Genomic DNA, 20934 nt, shown 5'->3' with positions numbered 1-20934 from the left:
ACTTAAGTCAAAATCCTAATTAAAATCCTAATCTAAAAAGACCAAGTCAATCTCGTAAGAGTTAAGTCGAAACCCTAATTAAAATCTTAATATAAAAAGACCAAGTCAATCTCATAAGAGTAAAGTCAAAATCCTAATCTAAAAAGACTAAGTCAATCTCATAAGAGAGCCTCCACAACCTAATTTCATAGGTCAAAGAAAATCCTAGAAAAAGTAGGTCAAAAAGTCACCATAGCCTTCCCAAAAATCCTAATTTTTAAGTCCTAACCCCTTACCTATCATCCAAACCTTGACTTTTATAAAAAAGACTCTCAAAAACTCTCTAAAAAATACCTAGAAACCCATCACAAAATTAGGAAAAACTCAGATTTAAGGAGGAAATACTTTGTTTTGGAGATCCAAAGTAGATCCGGTGATAGAACAAATCGAGGAGAATTTATACAAGAAGTTGTTCTACCATATCTGAGGGAGCAAGTCATTGCAATCGTCACAGGTATAATTTCTTTATTTTTTTTTAATATTTATTTTAGGTCTTTAGTAATGTAATATTCTTGGGATTTAGTAGAAATCAGCATTTACCGGACGGGGTTGGTGCCTAACACCTTCCAACCTCGTAACGTGATCCCCAAACTTAGTATTTTTTAAGTAGATTAGTTATTTTTATCCGTTTCGAGTCGATGTTTGGTTCCTAGACTATAATAACTAGGTGGCGACTCCCAAACCTCAAAAATCAAAAGCGAATCCGCACACCCTGCGGATTGAGGGCGCTTTCACATTCATATGTAAATTTGAATATTTTATTGTTTAAGGTCATCCCAAATGACCCTAGATTAAATCATAGAAAGTGATACTCCAAAATAACATGCTCATAATCAATCCAAATAATGCCAAGAGAAGATAATACAACCAAAAAATATAAAATAAGCTAAATAAAAAAATGGGTCAACAATCATTATTTCATATCATTACCCTCTTGAAATCCTGCATTATTTACGATTATTCCAAGTGACCCTAGATTGAATCATAAAAAAATGTGACAAAATAAAATATTCACCATTCAAACAAGTAATCAATAATCGAGTAAAAAAGAATGATAAAAAATAAAAATAAATAAAGAAACAAACAACTAAAATAAAATAAAAAACTAGGTCGTTCTGGCAATACTTCCCATACTTGGGACTTTTCAAGTCTAATTCTCAATAATCCCCAGTGGAGTCGCCACTGAAAGTACCCTCGATCATCAAGATGTGTGGATCCGCTTTTGATTTTTGAGGTTTGGGAGTCGCCACCTAATTATTATGGTTTAGGAACCAAATATTAATTGTAATAGATAAAACACTAATCTATAAAGAAAACAGGTCCGGGGATCACATTACGGGATTGGAAGTTCTTAAGCACCAACCGCGCCTGACAAACGTCGATTTCTACTATTTTCCAAAAAAAAATTACATTGCTAAAAGACCTAAAATAAATAAATAAAATAAATAAAGAAGTAAAAAAGATATATCTAGACGATATGTTTCCTCAGTACTTGCGGGGAATGTCCTTGTACGAGTTTCTTTATTTTTTCTTCATCACTGGATCTGCATAAGATCTCCAAGTTGAGGTGTCTTCTTCTTAAATCTGAGTATTTTATATATTTTTTTGAAGGATTTCTAGGTGTTTTTGAAGGGTTTTTGGGTGTTTTTGTGTAAAAGCTAGGGTTTGGATGATAGGTGGAGTTAGGGCTTCAAAATTAGGGTTTGGAAAAGGCTAAGGAGACTTTTTGACCTACTTTTTCTCAAATTTATTTTGACCAGTGAAATTAGGTTATAGAGGCTCGTATTTATAAATTTTTTGGAAGAATTAGGGTTTGACTAAGTCTCTTTTTGGATTAGGGTTTTGACTTAAGTCTTATTTGATTGATTAGGTTTCTTTAGATTAGGATTTTAATTAGGATTTTGACTTAAGTCTTATGAGGTTGACTTGGTCTTTTAAATTAGATTTTTTAATCTTGCGTACAATGAAAGAATATATTTTAAGTTTTGTGGAGAATCCCATAATTATATCTTTAATTAGTTGGACCTCTAGATGGAAGGGTCTTTTAATAAATATCAAGGGGACTCTACTTAAATAAGTGGGTAACCATCAACAATTTGCCTGAGGACTTGATTGATTAATTTTCTTGGTTCAAAATTTTAAATTAATTTTATTAAGATCTCACTTTACTTTAATTAATGTTTTATTTATTAATTTTAAAATTTTAAATTGTTAAAATTGAAAAATTAGTGTTTCGCACCTGAAGAGGACTTTGTGTTTAGGAGTCGTTTTTTGATGTTTTGGAATCTGTTTTTCATAAGGAATTCAATGGGATTATGGGTTTGTGTCATTTACAACCATGAAACGATTGTGAACCCCATGAGGGGTACTTTCGTAATTTTATCAAATTTGGTGAAAATTGACGAAATGATTTATTTGGTTTCACTTTATTTTTTTATGTGTTCAAAAGGATTTTTCTAAGTATAATGGGGCTCTAAGGATGTTTTGATGTTAAGGGATATTTTGATAATTTAGTCATTTTTTATTGATTTTTATCGTAAAGATTCTTTTTGTTTGAAAAATGATGATTTCTATGTTTTTGGGATTATATTTTCCTAGCGTAGCGTGGTTTCTATAGTTTTATTAATTTGAGATACCTTATCCGAATTTTTGAAACATATCTAGTAGCAGATATAGCATTGGAACAATCATCCATCATTGGGAACCATCGCAATTGGATTGACAAGTTGATTAATCAAGCGAGTACAAAAATGGGGTGTCTACAGGCACCACACAAGCCATTCCTTTTGTTTTCATTTTTAATAATTTTAGAAGCTTTGGATGAGTACTGTAGTTTTTCACTTTAATTAGGCCTAGAACTTTGCCATTTGCCTCATCAGGAACAGTTATCGGTTCGAAACCAAAATGGTAGGTTCTAAAAAAAAAACCATAATTAGTCTCAGATGTTTAGGGTTGCATATCATTTAGCAGAAAGGAATGGTCTACATGTCGATAGGTTTGCCTGTTGTTGGCCCACTTCAAATAGTCATCGACAAATTGAGACGACATACCCAATGCACCCAAGTTCGATGTGTTAAAAAGTAATGAGATGATCCCTTATCACATTAAGCAATAACCATAGTTACGTTCCCATCCTAACCTTAGGCAATTAGTATTTTTTATTTTTTATTTTCTTTTGTTTTGATTTTTTATTTTAGTAATTTAGGATTTTATCTTGTCTTAAGGGGATATTAGGCTCATCATTTTGATTCAAAAAAACCTTACTTTCTAAATATCTTCTTTTCCACCTCCAAAATTCTTCCAAAATCATAACTATCAAAGAGACATTTTTCAAATCTCCCTCCTCATCCATTTCTGTGCAAATGAAAGGTAAGTAGTGCATTCAACGCCAAATTGAATCCAACTTGTATTCACTGTGTCATCATCTCCATCACAATCACTGTGTCGTAGTCATCTTTCAGTGCATCGCAGTCTTATGATCAATAATCAGACTCATATTTATCAATCGTTTTATCATCCTTATCATAGTAGTATACATGGCTTTTTCCAAACGAACAATTTTTGAAAAATTTATTTTTGGCCATTACTTCCAAGGCATCAATGGAACGTGGTTTCGTGAAACCATTACCGAATTAGGGTGGACCAATTTTCTTTACATTAGGTCCGAAACTTACTACAAAGAGTTAGTGAGGGAGTTTTATGCATTAATCGATATAAAAACTTGATGTGGAAAGTGCAAAGATATAGATTTAAGATATGGACTTTTTGTAAATCGAATTCGTTCCACAGGGACAGTTGGGATTCATTTAAAATTCGAGTTGAAAACAAAACAGAGTTTAAAATAGATTGGTTTAAAAACAAAAAAGATTTGTTGCACAAATAATATGGAAATTAACTTGCAATTGAAATAAAAACAGAAAATAGAGATTGAAAATCTAAGAAAGGGGGTTTAAAGAAGTTAATCCAACCTTTGCAAACCATCCATAATGTAGATTAATTCTAAAAATAACTCAATCCATGGAACAAGTCATTGCTCATGGATCAGAAGGTGGAGCAGTTAAATCATCGAAAGTAACCAAAAGTTATTCATGAAAATCCTAATTTAATTGAGATTGCCTAACTTATATTCAGATTCTTCACTGAGCGTAGTCATTTTTGAACTTATCTAATCAATGGCTATCAAAGTTTGATTCAGAAATATAAACAAGATTATCTAATCATAGGAGAATTTTCAGAATAATTAACATGTAAGCAAATGAGAAATTAAAACTACATTAGAGGGATGAATTTGCTCTAGCATTCTTGACCTCTCTAAGGAGAGTCTAGCCATTCATTGCAGGGTTCATAGTTGCAGCAATAAGAGAATAAAGAAAATGATAGATGAAGAAGATGATGTAAAATAGAGATGCAACTTTATTATTTTTTTGATGACTTCTCAAAAGAATTACAATGAGATCTAATGGATGAAATCACTCTTGATGTTCTCACTACAATCAAGAGTTCTCTCAAAGAACAAAGAAAGCTACACATAATTGTAGAGAATTACAATAAGAGAAACAGAGATGAGCCTTTTCTTTGAAATCAACCCTCTAATTTATAACATTTGTAATCGGGCTATTGGGTCGACTTTTCAGATGATTTAATTCGAACGAACCATTCAGTTACAATAGTCGAGCATTCTAGAAATTTCAGTACAAATATCGAGGCAAGATTCTTCGAGATCATTGTAGAGCACTAGGGTGACACTGCGGAGCGGTGACATGGCAGCTTTGCTGTTCATCTTAGATCAGATTTCTCCTTTTTGCTCACACATTGTAACCGACTTTGTTGTGTCGTTTGGTAACTTCCATATACGCTTTATTTATTTGTAATTAGCAATAATATCTCATTAGCTTCATTAACTTGGAAAAACAATTTCATTTTACAATTATTAATAGGAACTAACATTTAAAATGTGATAGAATTTGAGAAATTACGGTCCCAAAATCAAATTATTGGGACCTTATCATACATCTATTGTTTCGGGTAATATTTCCACTCCTTCGCTCAACATCAAGTTCTATGGCACTACGTTTGTTATTGGTTTAGAGTATATCGTCACGATCTTAGGCATTACAGAAATCAAAGATGGAACTTTCTATATCCGTCATCCATTTGAGTTTTTTATCATTCGATAGGGTGTTGATTTTTAACAGATTAGCAAGCAGAGTGGAGGATTACTATCCAAGAGCTTTCGAGCCAATCAATACCTTTGTTGGTGATAGGTGGCGTCGAATATCTTGGGGATGCAAAACAACACTTTGTTGTTCGCAAAACACAAGTACACCATGTATACAATCTAGACTAGCGATCCCACCTTTTGCATGTCTCGTTTCATTTTACAGACCCTGGTCGATGCCTGTGTCAAGCCCAAGAAGGGGCACTTGTTGATTTTCCCACATTTAATATATTAGATTTTCAACAGACGGATGGGAATGTCGATGGCAATTCTAACACCCTATGGTGAGATAATCCAACTTTTAGATTTCAAGGGTGCACTGTCTTTCATGGAGTGTGCCCCAGGTTTCTAGCAGTTGATCCCTGAGCACTTTGAGGAGCATGGGAGCCCTTGTGGCTATATCCGCCTAGAGTTCAATGAGGCCATAATGAGTGAGGCTAGATTTTCTAGCCCAGATTTTGAGGACACGACCTTCTTGTATGATGTCAAATCCTATCCCCTCCAAAAAGCATTTACAAAACTTTTCAAGGGGATGGGTAAGCTTTATAAAGGGCATAAGGCCCTAAAACGATGACTCGATGCGGCTGAACAACTTGAGAGAGTATGAAAGTTTGAGATGGCCACTATTAGAGGTAGAGTTTGTAGGAATTAGGCATTTCATTAGGCTTTTTACTAAGTATTGTATTAGGATTTGCTTTGTTAGTAGTTGTTTTTGTGTGTTTCTATTTATTTTAATTCTATACTACCCTTGTGTCTTTTTTAAAAAAATATATATATTTTGATCTTATTCAGAAATCTTTTTCTTTTTCGTAGTTATTTCGTCTTGTGCTAATTTACATAATGTAGGCTAAAAATACTGGTGTATATTTATCCGATATAGCCTAAGAACTATTTACCTAGGTTATAAGCATATTATCTTTCGTGATACTCTTGACATAATACAACATGATCATAATTAATATGGCAGATTCAATTGATGATACGACAATGGTGAGTGGTGTGTTATCTCATTTCAAGGGACATTGTGTTGGTATCAACAAGACGGTATGATTATTTTCAGGTGCTATCCAACCCACTTCATTTCCTTTTGTCAATTTTCGTTTTGTATTTGCATGTGCAAATTAAAATATTGAGGACAATATTATAGTTAAGTTTGGGGGTGTAAGGTCGGATTTTCACCTATTTTCGTTTTTTTTTTTTCAATTTCAAAAAATCATAAGAATTTGAAAATTTTTGAAAAAAAAATTTGGTGGCAACTTTGTTGTACTTTATTCAAGATCTTAGCTTGTATCTTTAAGCAATTAGTTAAAAACACCGAATCAGTCTTTTGTTGGAAGCTTTGATCTGGAGTCCTCATTACATTTTTCTTAGGCCAAAATTAGAAGAAACTTACGTTTTGTTTATAATTACTTCTAATAAGGTTACCAAGAATCTAGGTTGAATCAAGTGAGCTTTTTACCTTTTTTTCTCCCTAGAATATAAGGAAAAACTAGGTTTGGTGAACTTTGACTTCCTTGTTTATTTGGTTCGTTGATTAGAAGAAAAATATAACTAGTTGAATATATCGTAAACAACAACCATTGAATTAGATTAGATATCTTGAAAAGGACTGCCTACTTTTTTAAGAAAAAAAATAAAAAAATAAAAAAATAAAAAAATAAAAAAATAAAAAAATAAAAAATAAAAAATAAAAAAGCTAAAGCAAAATAACAAAAATAAAAAAAATCCCTCGAAATGAGAAAGAAAAAAGAAATAAAAGATTCTAAGTTTATAAGTTAAAATTTCAATAGAGTGAAACCTATTAAGTGTAAAAACGTGAGTACGTTGGAATATCATAGATAAAGTCCCTTAGATGTATTAAAGTAAACATCCATACTTCTCACTACCCCAGACATGATGTTAAGTTTAGAGTTAAACCTTAAGTAGATCCAATTATTTCGGATTAGTTAGAAGATTGAAACTCTCTCTAGGAAATCGAATCTCTAAAATTTCTAAGTTAGAATCACTATATCTTAAAGGTCAATTTAAGTATAGAGTTGGGGCTTTATACCAAGTATTACTTCTAAATGACTAACAAATCTTAAAAGAACTTGTGCATTTAAATATAAGTTTTAATTTTGACCATTGTTATTTCAAAAGTTATTCTGAATTTTGTGGGTATATTCTCTATAAATCCTCATGAGTCAAGCTCGTCCACTAGGGGAACCTATTGGTTTAAGAGCTTACTGTATTCCCTAAATATAGTCAAGATGCCTGAGAAAGTTGTAATTTATTTTTTAAGGGACTAGAAAAAGATAAGTTTTGGGATGTGATCGATGTCTCAAAACATTGATTTATTCAAAATTTTCCCAAGCAATTATCTCAATTATCGTCCTATGTTATTAGATTAGATAAATAATTATGTTAAACCTTAAAGTATCTCATTACATGTCCGACCATGCTAAATAGGCTTAATTGCATAAAATTAATGCATTTATCAAAAAATTGATTACGCATGTTCTTCATACAGGTTAAATATCAAATCATCAAGATGGACTAACAAATCAATCAATCAAGTGTGCATTACAATCTAGAGGACTAATCAAACAATCATAAAAAATTGGAGATCCAGAAGTCTTAGCATTAATGTACTGCAGTCAAGAACCAATGTAGCGTAATGGATTTCAATTGGAGTGCACTAAATCTTTTCTTCTCATGAGTTGACATGTACAAGACTGATGGCTTTGGGCCCTTCTAGAGCATCGAATGTTTATAAATAGATCTTTTTACCAATTAGGAAGGGCCCTTGTTTCTTCTCTCTTTTCTTCCCTAGAGCCCTTAACATTTTCTCTTGTAATTTTTTATTTTTAAATAGTTTATTTTTCTGTAATTTTTTGTAATTTCTCCAAGAAAAAGATAATGACCTTAGTTATTCAATGAATACAAGTGTTGGTTTCATAACTTCTCCTTATCTCCTTCCAATGACTATAAGCTAGACTCCCTCTATTAGTGAGAGGAGGACGCCTAAGAACAAGTTTTTAATTATGTACTTTAGTTCTTATCCTTTCATGTTTCTTTATGATTATTGGGTTCTCTTCAAGATTTTATCCAATTATAATAGATCAAAGGTCTAAATGAATCCTTATACCTTTTATGCTTAACTTAGATGCTTTATACTTAGATCAGATCAAGATAAAACATACTTAATCTTGATAATTGGTAGTAAGGGATTCATACATTAATTAATGAAAGAGCCATAACTATTTTGTTGTTCCAGTTTCATGCTTTATCTTCCAACCCAAGAAGTTCACACCAAGCCCTTGGAGTTGAGTTAAAAGAATGATAAAACTTAGATGCAGTTTTAATTGCTAGTCTTACGTTGCTCTAACTACTAATGGTATTCTTTTTTTTTTTTTCCTTCTTAATTTAATTTTCATTTCTATTATTTTATTTTCCAGTAATATTTAATTTCATTTTTATTACAAAAAATAGAAAAATAAAATTTAAAATAGTGACTTAGATTAACTTTATTTTGCTTTAGCTTGGTTAACCCTTTTGGGTTTGATCCCTTATTTGCCCCACAAGTTAAGGAAAGTTATAAACATATTAATTTCTATCGGAAGGACAACGACAATCCCATCATAAAGCAAATGCCTAGTTACTAATCTCAATTAATACCCAACTTAAACCAAATATAGACTTGGAAGACACAATAATATTGTCTATAACTAATTTGAGGATCTTCACAAGAGGCATTTTCCTTCTATAAAGTTGGTAATCTTTCCCCTCACATTAAGGGTAGTTTCCAAAACATTATCTAATTGTTTATCCCCAAAGCAAGTATCCCAGTCAACTAGGGGCTATTTTGCTATCATAATTTCTAAATTGGATTGATTTTCCATGGGATAAGGATAATCTAGAATTAAATACCACTATCTTGATTTTTAAAATCCCTGATGTTCAAATTAAATTAGAATATTGGCCTAAAATCCATAAGATTCATAGTTTTTCAAAATATGGAAACGTTCTTGATTTCATATATTTCTTTGCCTAAAATATAATTCATCACTTTTTCACCTAGAGTAAGTAGAATAGGATTTCCAAAATATAATTTACTACTCTTTCACTCAAAGTAGATAGAGCAGGACCTCCAAAATATAATTCATTACTCTCTCGCCCAAAATCGGTAGAATAGGACTCCCAAAATATAGTTTATTACTCTTTTACCCAGAGTAGGTAGAGTAAGACTCCCAAAATATAATTCATTACTCTTTCGCCTAGAGTATGTAGAGTAGGACTCCTAGATTATGTTCAGATTTTGCTCAATTATTTCATAGATTATTCTTAGACTTTACTTAGATTTTACGTAGATTTTTCTCAATTTTACTTAGATTTTTCTCAGATATTTTTAGATACTTTCTCAAATTTTGCTCATTTTTTTCTTCATCGTCCTTCCATCATGGAAGCATAGAATAGAAGTATGCCATTTTAAAATTATCTTTTTATCTTACACTATAACATACAATCGTATTATCATTGCATTTGCATTAGTTAAAGAGAATTTTTCAAATTCAAAGATTTGACAACCTCACTGTAATGACCTAAAATTTTTACACATATCTCGAGAAAATGATTGTAAGTTTTGAGTTGTTAAATTATAAGTTTATTTAATGTTTTGAAAGTATGAATTTTTATTTATAAATATTTCGAAAAATCCATCATCGCCAATAGATTCAGAAGGGGCGAGAAACATACTTTAACTTATAAACACATCTTAAAAAGAAATCAATCAAAAAATTTTCAAATATGCTCGAATTTCATGTCAAGTTTTCATCTAATGGGTAAAATAAATTTCAAACTCATAATTTAGAAAATCTAATCACACCATTAGTTTCATATAAAAAACTTAACCAAAATAGACTATAAATTTGTAAAAATCAAAATCCGGGACATAAACATTTTAAATAAATTTGAAAATGACTTTTATGTCTTTAAGTCACTATAAATATCAAATTTATTAGAAATTTTTGCAAGATTTTCATTCTCTTCTCCAAAGAAAAATCCTAACCCTAGCCTCCCTAGAGATAGAATAATCGATTCGAGGGCTATAGAATGAGATTCAACAATTGACAAAAGAGAAGAAAAATTCTCTCGTGAAGGGGGTTTTGTCGGAGAGAAAAAAAAAAGAAAGTGAATAAAGAAGGATAATTGGACTTGATCTCAGAGTCATTGCATCATAGAAGAAGCTAAAAATGTAGGAACTCTTCCCTGCTATTCTTTACTTGTAAAGTTTTTTAGTAGCAAATAGTTTTACATCCAAGAACTAGATTTGGATTTCAATCTACAGGCACATTTTTCAAAAAAAACATGCATGATTTGATGATTTTAATCATTGATCTTGTTTTTAATTTGTTAATCTTGTGTTAAAGATTAGAAAAAAGAGTAGATCTACTAATTTTATGATCATAAACAATCGAGAAAAGTTTGAAAAAGGTGATGAAGAATAAGATAAAAATTATTACGTTCAATTTCTTGACCCTATGTTGAATTGTCTAGTTCAACTTGTTTTTCCCACTAGCATGTGCACTTCCATGCACCTTATTTTCATGAAAAACATTAAAGTAAATGTCATGTTTAATTTTAGTTTTTCATTTACTTTAAGTTTATTAATTAAATTAAGGGATTACCACCCATTTGAAAACAATGGAATAATTTTAAAATTTCAAACTCTACTTATCAAAACGTAATTTTTTATTCCAAGAATAAAATTAAATTATGACATTTTCATCAAATTTTCAAATTCCAATATCTTTTACGTTGCTTTGAATTAAACTACAAGATTACATGATGTCAATATATTTATTTAAGATTTTTATTTTTAAAAATCCATTTACATTTAAAGAACTTTAAAAAAATCACTTTTTCTAACACTTAGCCAAAATTTTATAATTTTTCACAGTTTTAATTATTTATGATTTTTTTTTATTCTTTTCTACTCAACTAAAACCATCATATGGAATTGGTCAATGTCTTAAAATCAGAAATACTATCACAAATACTATTGCACGATAGACAGATAGATGGATGAATATCTCACACGTTCACATGATCACGTGGAGATTGTTAGTACCTTCTTTTTGTCAATCCCAAGATTTTCGTATATGCTGATTTTGCTCTACTAAAAGACATGTGAAGACATCGACCACAACACGCAAGGTCAAAGACTTTGACAAAACATTCTACTTGTGTGTCCAAAACCAAAAAAGTAAGAAAACCACCTAGACCATGTCCTTACACCAAGATGATCCTTAGGTTGTTCAAAATAGTAAAATCATATTTATGCCCGACCCGCTCAATCATCAAAATGCTTGGGATAGGTAGATGTTTTACTTTAAAGGTATGATAGATCATCTTTATTATGAATTGATAGATTGATGACTACTAATTATAATTATTTATTATTTTTGTTTAGACATTATCTGAATATTATGTTATATTAAAGTTTGCATTATTTAAACTATTTAGTTTGATTATACATTGCATCTATGACTAGTAGTAAAATAACATTTATCCTATTAACTTCCTCATTATTTATCCTACCATTTCTCTTTCAAATTTTCAGCTTTTAAGGAATCTTTCTTGATGAGGATTTTGTTGATGTCTTACCGTTGTCGTCAGTTTAAAGATTGTCATTGGATTTTAGCGGTTGTTATGATTATATATGAGAGATATGTATTAATTTGGGAATTTTGTAATTTAATGTATTAATGAGATTGAGGATTTTGGATCATGACTATAATTGATGCTAGTTTCCATTCACTTTAATTTTTGGATGTTAATCATTTTTCCGCTGCATTATATTTGTTTAAATATGAATTTTATTATCTATTTGTTATGCATAAAATGAGTGGTTTATTTATCATACCTCAAGATTCTATTAGAGGAATCCTTGGCATTCATGTTGGGATTTCAAGACGTGACAGTATGATATCAAAACTCAATATTAAGTCCATATGGGTCATAAGTAACTTTGTTATGAAGTTTTAGCTGATACCTTGACGTGGTATTAGAGCTCAATATTGATTTCTTATAGGACAAAAGTTTTTCTTTGTCTAAAGGTCTTTTAGAGTGTATAGAATGTAAGACAAGGAGTAATAAGAAATTTTGTATAAAAGTAAAGTCTGAGATAATAATCTAGTCAAGGAAACTATCAGACTAGGCATAATTTTTAAAGAACATATATTCATGGAAAATTTAATATATGGTTAGTAACTTGGGTCAGAAAATCTTATGAGGATTATTGAATTTGCAGATTTGGTAAAATGATAGAAAATAGAAATTCATCGAGACCTATGACAAGGAGTCAAACTTTTGAGAAAAATCTACTTAAGTCGAAGAAACCTACTAAGATAGAACTTTTGATACAAGTAATCTCCGAAATATCCCAAAATCAGGCTTATATGAAAAAGAAACAAGTAAAAATGTTTAAAGCCCAATTGATTATAATGGGTCAATTAGCAAAAAGATTAAAGAGAATAACATATATATATTTTACCATCATTTTAAGGATAAATCTCGAAAACGTAAAAAAGTAAATATTCCATTGCATGGAAGACTATGAAAGGACATGAAAATGGTACAACCACCGCATCAAGATCTAATAAGAAATAAATGACTATAAAACTAGGAAATTCATGGGGAAAAAAACCATATATAAGAAGTGAGTGTATAATAATACTAACTCAAGAGATGAAAGATTTTTATAAGAAACAATATATTATACTACAAAGTCAGTCAAAAGAAAGAGTTGTTGCATGTTATGATTGTGGTGGGTTAGGACATAAAAGAGATCAATGTTCTGGTCACTTTCAGCTAATTAAATATGCGTGGTTCTGTAAAATGTTAAACAATCCAATTAAGGAAGCAATGGGCTACAAGGTTTTAATAAATTTAATAACATCCTCATACCACTCTGAACAGACAATATTAACAATCGAAAATGAAAAATCGTGCAAGAGCAATCATAGTTACAAGAGATACCAATGAATGAAAAAAATAAGAAACTCCTCAAATGTTAATAATTTAAGGAGCTGAGGCATACAAGGAAACAATGTTCTAAGGTACCACAATAATCAGGTTACATTGCAAGCTAAGGTTTATGCTAGAACTTAGACCAATCCTACAATCACTACGTCATAATGCGCACTAAACGACTATCTTGGACAGTCATTTTAAAAGGAGTCACATTTGATTTACGAGTAGCGATAAATGTCGACAAAAACGATGGTTTTAGATCGTCGAAAAAAATGACTATTTTGGACAGTCGTAAAAAACGACTGTTATCGATAGCTATTTTTCTAGATTTATAATATATAAAAAATTTATTTTTTTAGATTTATAATTTTAAAAAAGGGATCATTAAAAAACGGATTTACATTCTTTAGCCATTACAACAACCTCTTTCAATTGTACTCACCCTCATCTCAGACCCCTCTCCACTTCCTTCATCACGTCCAAATAGCAACCCTCTTCCTTACCATCTTAGAAATCATGTTTTCACTCACCATCTCCCTCATCTCAGCTATTTTTTCATCCCTCATTTATCTTCATCTTCTCCAGTCAATCGAACACCTCACCGTTAAGACTAGCCCCCTTCAACTCCCTCTAAACTCATCTCTCTCAAACTCTTTCAACCATTAACAACAACCTACCACAACAGCCCCTACCGATCTCTATCACCCTCCCAGGCAGTTATCTCTCTTACAAACCTCCTCACTCCCTCAAATTTTATGTCTTTTCAAAAAACAATCAAAAAATGCTGAAAAAAGGGGTTGAAGAAAACAAAAGAAAATAAAAAAAAAAAGAAAAGAGAAGGTAGGAATGACTGACCTCATTAACAAACTCGTCTACACCAATAAACGTACATATTCTTTCTTCTAGTACTCACATACATCTCTCTCGACCTTTCACTCACACTTACTTTGCAACAGTACTATTGGATGAAAGATCCTTGTAAGCATTAAATCTCACAACAAATGCAAGAATTTTGCACAAAAGGAGCAACGATTAAGCAAGACAAACATTTCAAACATTAAGTTCCAGACTCAAAACATGAGAAGAACCTCTATTTGTTTATGTTATCTAATATATCCTCTATATGACCATGTTAATGAATAAGCTTCAAAACAGTCTCTCCTCCAATACCTGAAGTACAAATCACATAAAAGATTAGCAGAAGTAATGAACTCAAATCTCGTTCGAAATCATTGTAAACAGAGACTTCAATCAAACAAGTTTCTACAATTGAAGGAAAAGAAAGAATTAGCTCTATGTGAATAAAAATTATTATATATATAAAAATCAAACACAAATATTACACTTTCTTAATTCCATGTAGTTATCTGCATTGGCAACAAATTATTTTGTGCGAATCATAGTAAGCATATTTAGCTTGTGGACAGTGCAACAAAATAATTTAACTAATGATAAGGCTCAAACCATGGGGAATTGGACTTTTAAACAAAGGATGATTTATTTATTTTGATTGGTAAAGAGAATTCGTTGAAGAGAAAAACAACATATAAGGGAGATTTGAGGGTAAATATTACAAATACATTTCATGGATAAAAGAGATAAGAGAATTGCAAAGCTCCTATTTGGGTTACTTGTCTGTAAACGCACTCTTGAGCTAATAGGTTAGGCTCTAAAAGTTTTCCTGGACCACCACCACCAGTGCTTAATGTTCCTTGTTTGTTGGTTTCATGATAAACTAAAGTAGCTAAGTAAACTTCAATCTACCCAACTCTTATTGACTCTTTTAACAATGTTAAGGAAATCATTTGAGTTATGTCTGGATTATGTATACAGATACGAATGTTGATAGAGAAAGTGAAAGTAGATATGAACTCACTTTGAATAACAAAAGATGTGATGCCTCGACAAACACTGACACAAAACCCCATGTCAGATCTTGAGGCATTAGGTAGCGCCTCAAAATTTCGGCATAGACTCTTTTGTTTATATTAGCATTTCAAGGTGCTAAAAACTTGCACCTAATAAATTATATATACTATATCCTACATATATACATACAAAATGGAATAATAACGGAAGCCTATATACATCTAATAACATTTGATAAATCAGAGTGCGGAAGAAAAAATTTATATACAGGATTATACGAACATTCCTTACCCTAACAAAATTCCTAACGCTCAAAATCAAAATCAATATTACTACCTAGACAACCTGACACCGCTAGGTATAGTCCATTACTTACCATCAAAAGGATTCTGGCCATATATCTGACATACTAGATAATCCTCACTCGTACTCTATATCAGTCTCGCCAAGCTTAAGATCTAAAATTAAAAAAAAAATAGAGTAAGAAAGGGTGAGTAACAATAGTTACCCAGTAGGGAAGTAAATAATTTCTGCCAATAACCTCTCCTAACATAAACAAATAAACATACTGAATCATTTTAACACATGCAAAATTTTAAAGAAGAAACTACGATTAATTGGTACACATAGGTAGAGATAAGCAACTAAATATTTTAAAATTCACATTACATCCATCAGTAATACTCACTATAATATTTTTTTTTATACAAATGGAAACATTAAGCATACATTTCATTTTATATATCAAAATAAGGTAACATATACATAATACACAATGGTGGAGTAGTGAAATTAGAGAGCTGGCATTCATAACTGGATCGCTCCTAGTCAGGACATGATGTTTTATAATAAACTATTAGTTCCTAATTTTGTGGCTGGTCGTTGTTTACCACACTTGTGGAACCATTTATCCGGTTCAGGCTGGTCGTTTGACGTGACTGTAAGCAATATGTCTCTTTTCGATGTGTCAAAACATTCGACTACTATAGATTGTTAGTGAGCATTGACTAATCATCTTCGTTTATGCCTATCAAGCGTGCATGTGATTCCCAAATATACAATCCATTCGTATACGAACACCTTTACATTACAAGTTCACTGGTAAATATAGAGAGGAATAAACTCAGATTCCAGTTGTGAGTCTACCCTCATACGCATCGCATACCACACATGAGTTTGCTTGTCCCTATCGTACATCCTAGGATAGTATATCACTACGGATGATTTGATAGACTATCCCTTCAGATATTCACAAGCTCTTTAACAGTTCACAAAATAGCTACACATACATATCATTTCCTTTTTTTGAAAATAAATACGAATTTTTCTTTAAAAATAAATAAAAAATTAATAATACAGAGTTGAGAATGGATATTCAGTTTCCTAATATGTAACTGTGGCCACGTGGTCAAAAATAAGTAACAGAACATAACATAACTTGCGCCTCGCGTTACAGAAAGTAAATAAACATGCAACCAATATCATTACCCTTGGATATCCGTTCACCAACCAATACATAGTATTACAATATAAAATGCAGACAACACCCCTTGGGTGTGACTCTTACATTTTATTGTTTCATCCATTTTTCCTTTTTTTTATTCTTGCATTTTTTTACGTGTTCAAACACATCATTCATTTTCTAGATTCATTCAGTCAAATATTCATTTTTTGATATCAAATTCTTTTTCATACTTTGAAATTTATTTTTATCATTTAAGTTGAAATTTTACAAAACTTATATCAAAATAGGGTTCGAGTAGTGCACAGAACCCAACTGGTGAAAATAATCCGATGAAATATCTTGTCCACGTATAATTTATTATAAGATACAATTAAACATATCAAATATGCAAGTTTTGACGTGAATTTGAAATAACGAAAAAATTACATATTTTTGAAACATATAACAAATTTTCGTTAAAATCTTATATGCAATTTTTACAATTTATGATTATCAATAGAAATTGAAAGTCCTTACAAATCCTTGTGAAAGAGAATTAAAGCTCATGTATTGAGACAATCAGCACAAAAATGAAGATAGATCGGATATCGAGGCAGTTGATTTTTTAACCTGACCCGGTGGTTTTGATGATCTCGACGATTTTTTAATCGTCATTTCTCCCTTTTGCAGTGGAGAACGGTTTGGCTAAAAAATAGATGAAATCTGAGGTTGAGAAATTGAAACTCTCATATCACATACGACTGATTTATAACGATACGAGATGAAAAGGAAGAGTGAAAGCGCCCTCAATCTATGGGGTGTGTGGATCCACTTTTAATTTTTGAGATTTTGGACTTGCCACCTAGTTATTACGATCTAAGAATTGAATATTAACTCTAAATAGATGAAAACAACTAATCTATGAATAAAAAAAGACTATGGTCCGGAGATCATGTTACGGGGTTGGAAGGTGTTAGGCACCAACCCCGTCCGGCAAACGTCGATTTCTATTAATTCCCAAAAAAAGATTACATTACTAAAAGACCTTAAATAAATAAAATAAATAATAAAAAAAATAAAAAATTATACCTAAATGATCGTAACGATTTGTTCCCTCAGAGTTGGAGGAGAAACTCCTCGTATGAGATTCCTTACTTTGTTTCCGTCACTAGATCCGCTTCTGATTTTCAAGATAAAGTATTTTCTTCCTAGATTTGAGTGTTTTCTAATTTTTGATGGATTTCTGAATATTTTTTAAGGGTTTCTGATTTTTTTTTTAGTAAAAGGTGGGGTTGGATGATAGGTAGGGAGTTAGGGCATCAAAATTAGGGTTTGGATAAGATTAATGAGACTTTTTGACCAACTTTTTCTAAGGTTTATTTTGACCTGCAAAATTAGGTTATGGAGGCTCCTATTTATAGATTTTTTTAGAAGAATTAGGGTTTGACTAGGTCTCCTTTTAGATAAGGTGAATTAGGGTTTTGACTTAAGTTTTATGAGATTGACTTGATTTCTTTTAAATTAGGTTTTTTAATCTTGCGCACAATGAAAGAATATATTTTTTATTTTTGAAAAATCCCCCTTAATTATGTTTTAATTTTTTAGGCCCCCATATGGAGGGGTCTCTTAATAAATATAAGTGGGGCTTCACTTAAATAAGTGGGCAATCGTCAACAATTTTGCTTGAGGGCTTGATTGATTAATTTTCTTTGTTCTGATTTGTAAATTAATTTTATTAAGGTTTCACTTTATGTTAATTAATGTTTTATTTTTTAATTTCAAATTTTAAAATTTTTAAAATTGAAAAATTATCGTTTTTCCCCTGAAGAAAACTTTTGCATTTCAAGTCTTTTTTTCGATGTTCTAAGATGTGTTGGAATATATTTTTCATAAGGAATTCGATGGGATTATCAGATTGTGTCATTGATGAAATTTTTTGACTTGAAATGATTGTCAACCTTTACAAGGGGCATTTTCATAATTTGGTGAAAATTGGCGAAATGATTTATTTGATTTCATTTTTAGTGTTTTATGTGCTCAAATGAGTTTTTCTAAACATAAGGGGGCTCTAAGGATATTTTGATATTAGGGGTATTTTGATCATTTTTTAGTTATTTTTATTGTAAAACTTTTTTTTGTTTACAAAATGATGATTTCTATGTTTTTGGGATTATATTTTCCTAACGTAGCATGGTTTCTATAGTTTTGTTAGTTTGAAATACCTCATCCAAATTTCTGAAACATATTTAGCAATAAAATAGAGCATTGAAACATTCATCCATCATTGGGAACCGTTGTAATCGGGTTGACAAGTTGATTATTCAGACGAGAACAAAAAAAATGAGGTGTCCACAAAGAGAAAACGAAAGGAAATTGGGTGGATTTTGTAGAGGTCAAGGCTGCGGACATTTTTCTTTTCTACGTCGGAGGTCAAAGAAAGACCATTCGCGACGAATCTGAGTTTGAAAGTAATGAGAAAAATAAAAAAAAAATTCGTTAAAATCTTTGGCTGGTTTTGGACGAAAATAAGAGATGATAAATACTGTTTTTGTTTAAAAAAATTTATTCATATAAGTGCGGGACGAAATCGATATTTTTCCTATTATTTTGTTTAACGATTACTTAATCGTCCAGACTTCAAAAGTGATGCATGAATATTCTATTTTGTATAATTTTTTATTTTAGATCTAATGGTATAGTCAAATTCTATAAATTATGTCTCTAACAAAAATTTACCTTTTCGGTCCGAGGGGACCTTAAAAGTAACGTCGTTTTCGTTTTTTTTATAATTCAACTTTTTGTGCTCTAAAATTGACAAGTAAATAATCCATTTTCTATCATTTTTCATTATGAACCCAATGGTATGATCAAATTTTAAAACATCTTAGTCTAGAAAAAGTCATTATTTTAGCCTAGTCCAACTTGAAAATCGAAGATTTTGTAACTTTTCTGTTCAGACTCGTATTTGAATGTGCTTATAGGTTAGAATATATTTTCTGACAATTTCGAATCCAACAATGAGCTCAAATTTCATTAAAAATGACCAGAACAAAATCCTATAATTTTACCTTAAGTCCTACTGTCAAGATTGACTCAAAATTTTACAATTTTATTTCCTCGAGATACGAATAAAAAACTTGGGATTTTACAAAAGACATGGATGCGAACAGTGGAAAGTAGGATATGATTCGTTTGGCTGAACCCAATTCTATCTGTTCATAAATGAGGTTGATCATACCATAGATCTTAACACTTAACAAACAAAACAAAAGTATAGATCTTAACAATTACAGATAACCTAGGAAGCACCAACAAATTTGTGCCTGTCTATGATTCTCCGAAAACAAAAGTAAAAAGTAAAAAATAGCAACATGATGCACTATGAAAATACATCACAAGCTTTTGTTTTCTTCTTCTATATTTTTTTAGCTTACTCTTTAAAATACAAAAAAAAAAAATAAATAAATAAAAATTATTTCTCAAATAATTCTTACAAGTACCAATTAAATAGGGACAAAGATTCAATATGAACCTCGAATACTGTCACAATAGTCACACCCAAAAAGACTGGGCAAGTCGATGAATTGATCCATCATGAGGTTTAGCTCCTCTAAAATCTAAAACAAAAGAAAAAGGCAATCTTGGAAAAGTGACTTAAAAATAATCAACCACAATTATTAGTTTCTATAGTTCTATGCACCTTTGCAACTTCAAATTCCGTTACTACGACTTTTCTTGAGCTTGGATCCATTAAATGGCGAAGAAATCAAAATCGTGTCCTGATCCAAACTACATTGTACTTGGGGAATCACTCAACACCTCATAAACTAAATGAGATGTCTTCGAATCTACAATCAATCACTTATAATATTGGCACTGATTTGAAGTCCTTTTCAAATTGAAGAATGGTAAATCCAGACCAGGACATAAGAGGAGAAATTCAAACAAGAATAATGATCATTTGTCTCAATATGAATAACCCCACATCTTCAATCCTGTTCACTTCAACCACAAACAAGCTATTTTGGAAGAATGTCAATATGTGTGGTTCATGAACTATATATCAATTATAGTTCCCTTTAGGATTTCCTAGTATATGTACAAAAACATTCTAGGTGTTCTCTGTTTGATATCTAAGAAGTATATGTTTCATGAACATAAGCATTTTCTAAAGAACTGACACATGATTGTTAAACAAAATTTTCTCACAATGTAAAACGAATATCATTAAGTTTCATCCCACCACCATACATAAATTTCTCAACAATACTCAACTCATTTTTTATTGTTCACACTCCAATTTATAAGTCCACACTGCAAAGAAATCAAACCAAGAACAATAAATAAGAAA

The sequence above is a fragment of the Akebia trifoliata genome, chromosome 4 (assembly GCF_017979445.1).
Source record: "Akebia trifoliata isolate Shusen 1 chromosome 4, ASM1797944v1, whole genome shotgun sequence".
NCBI classification, from domain to species: domain Eukaryota; kingdom Viridiplantae; phylum Streptophyta; class Magnoliopsida; order Ranunculales; family Lardizabalaceae; genus Akebia; species Akebia trifoliata.
The sequence above is the reverse complement of the archived record's forward strand: the minus strand, read 5'-3'. Positions refer to the sequence as shown.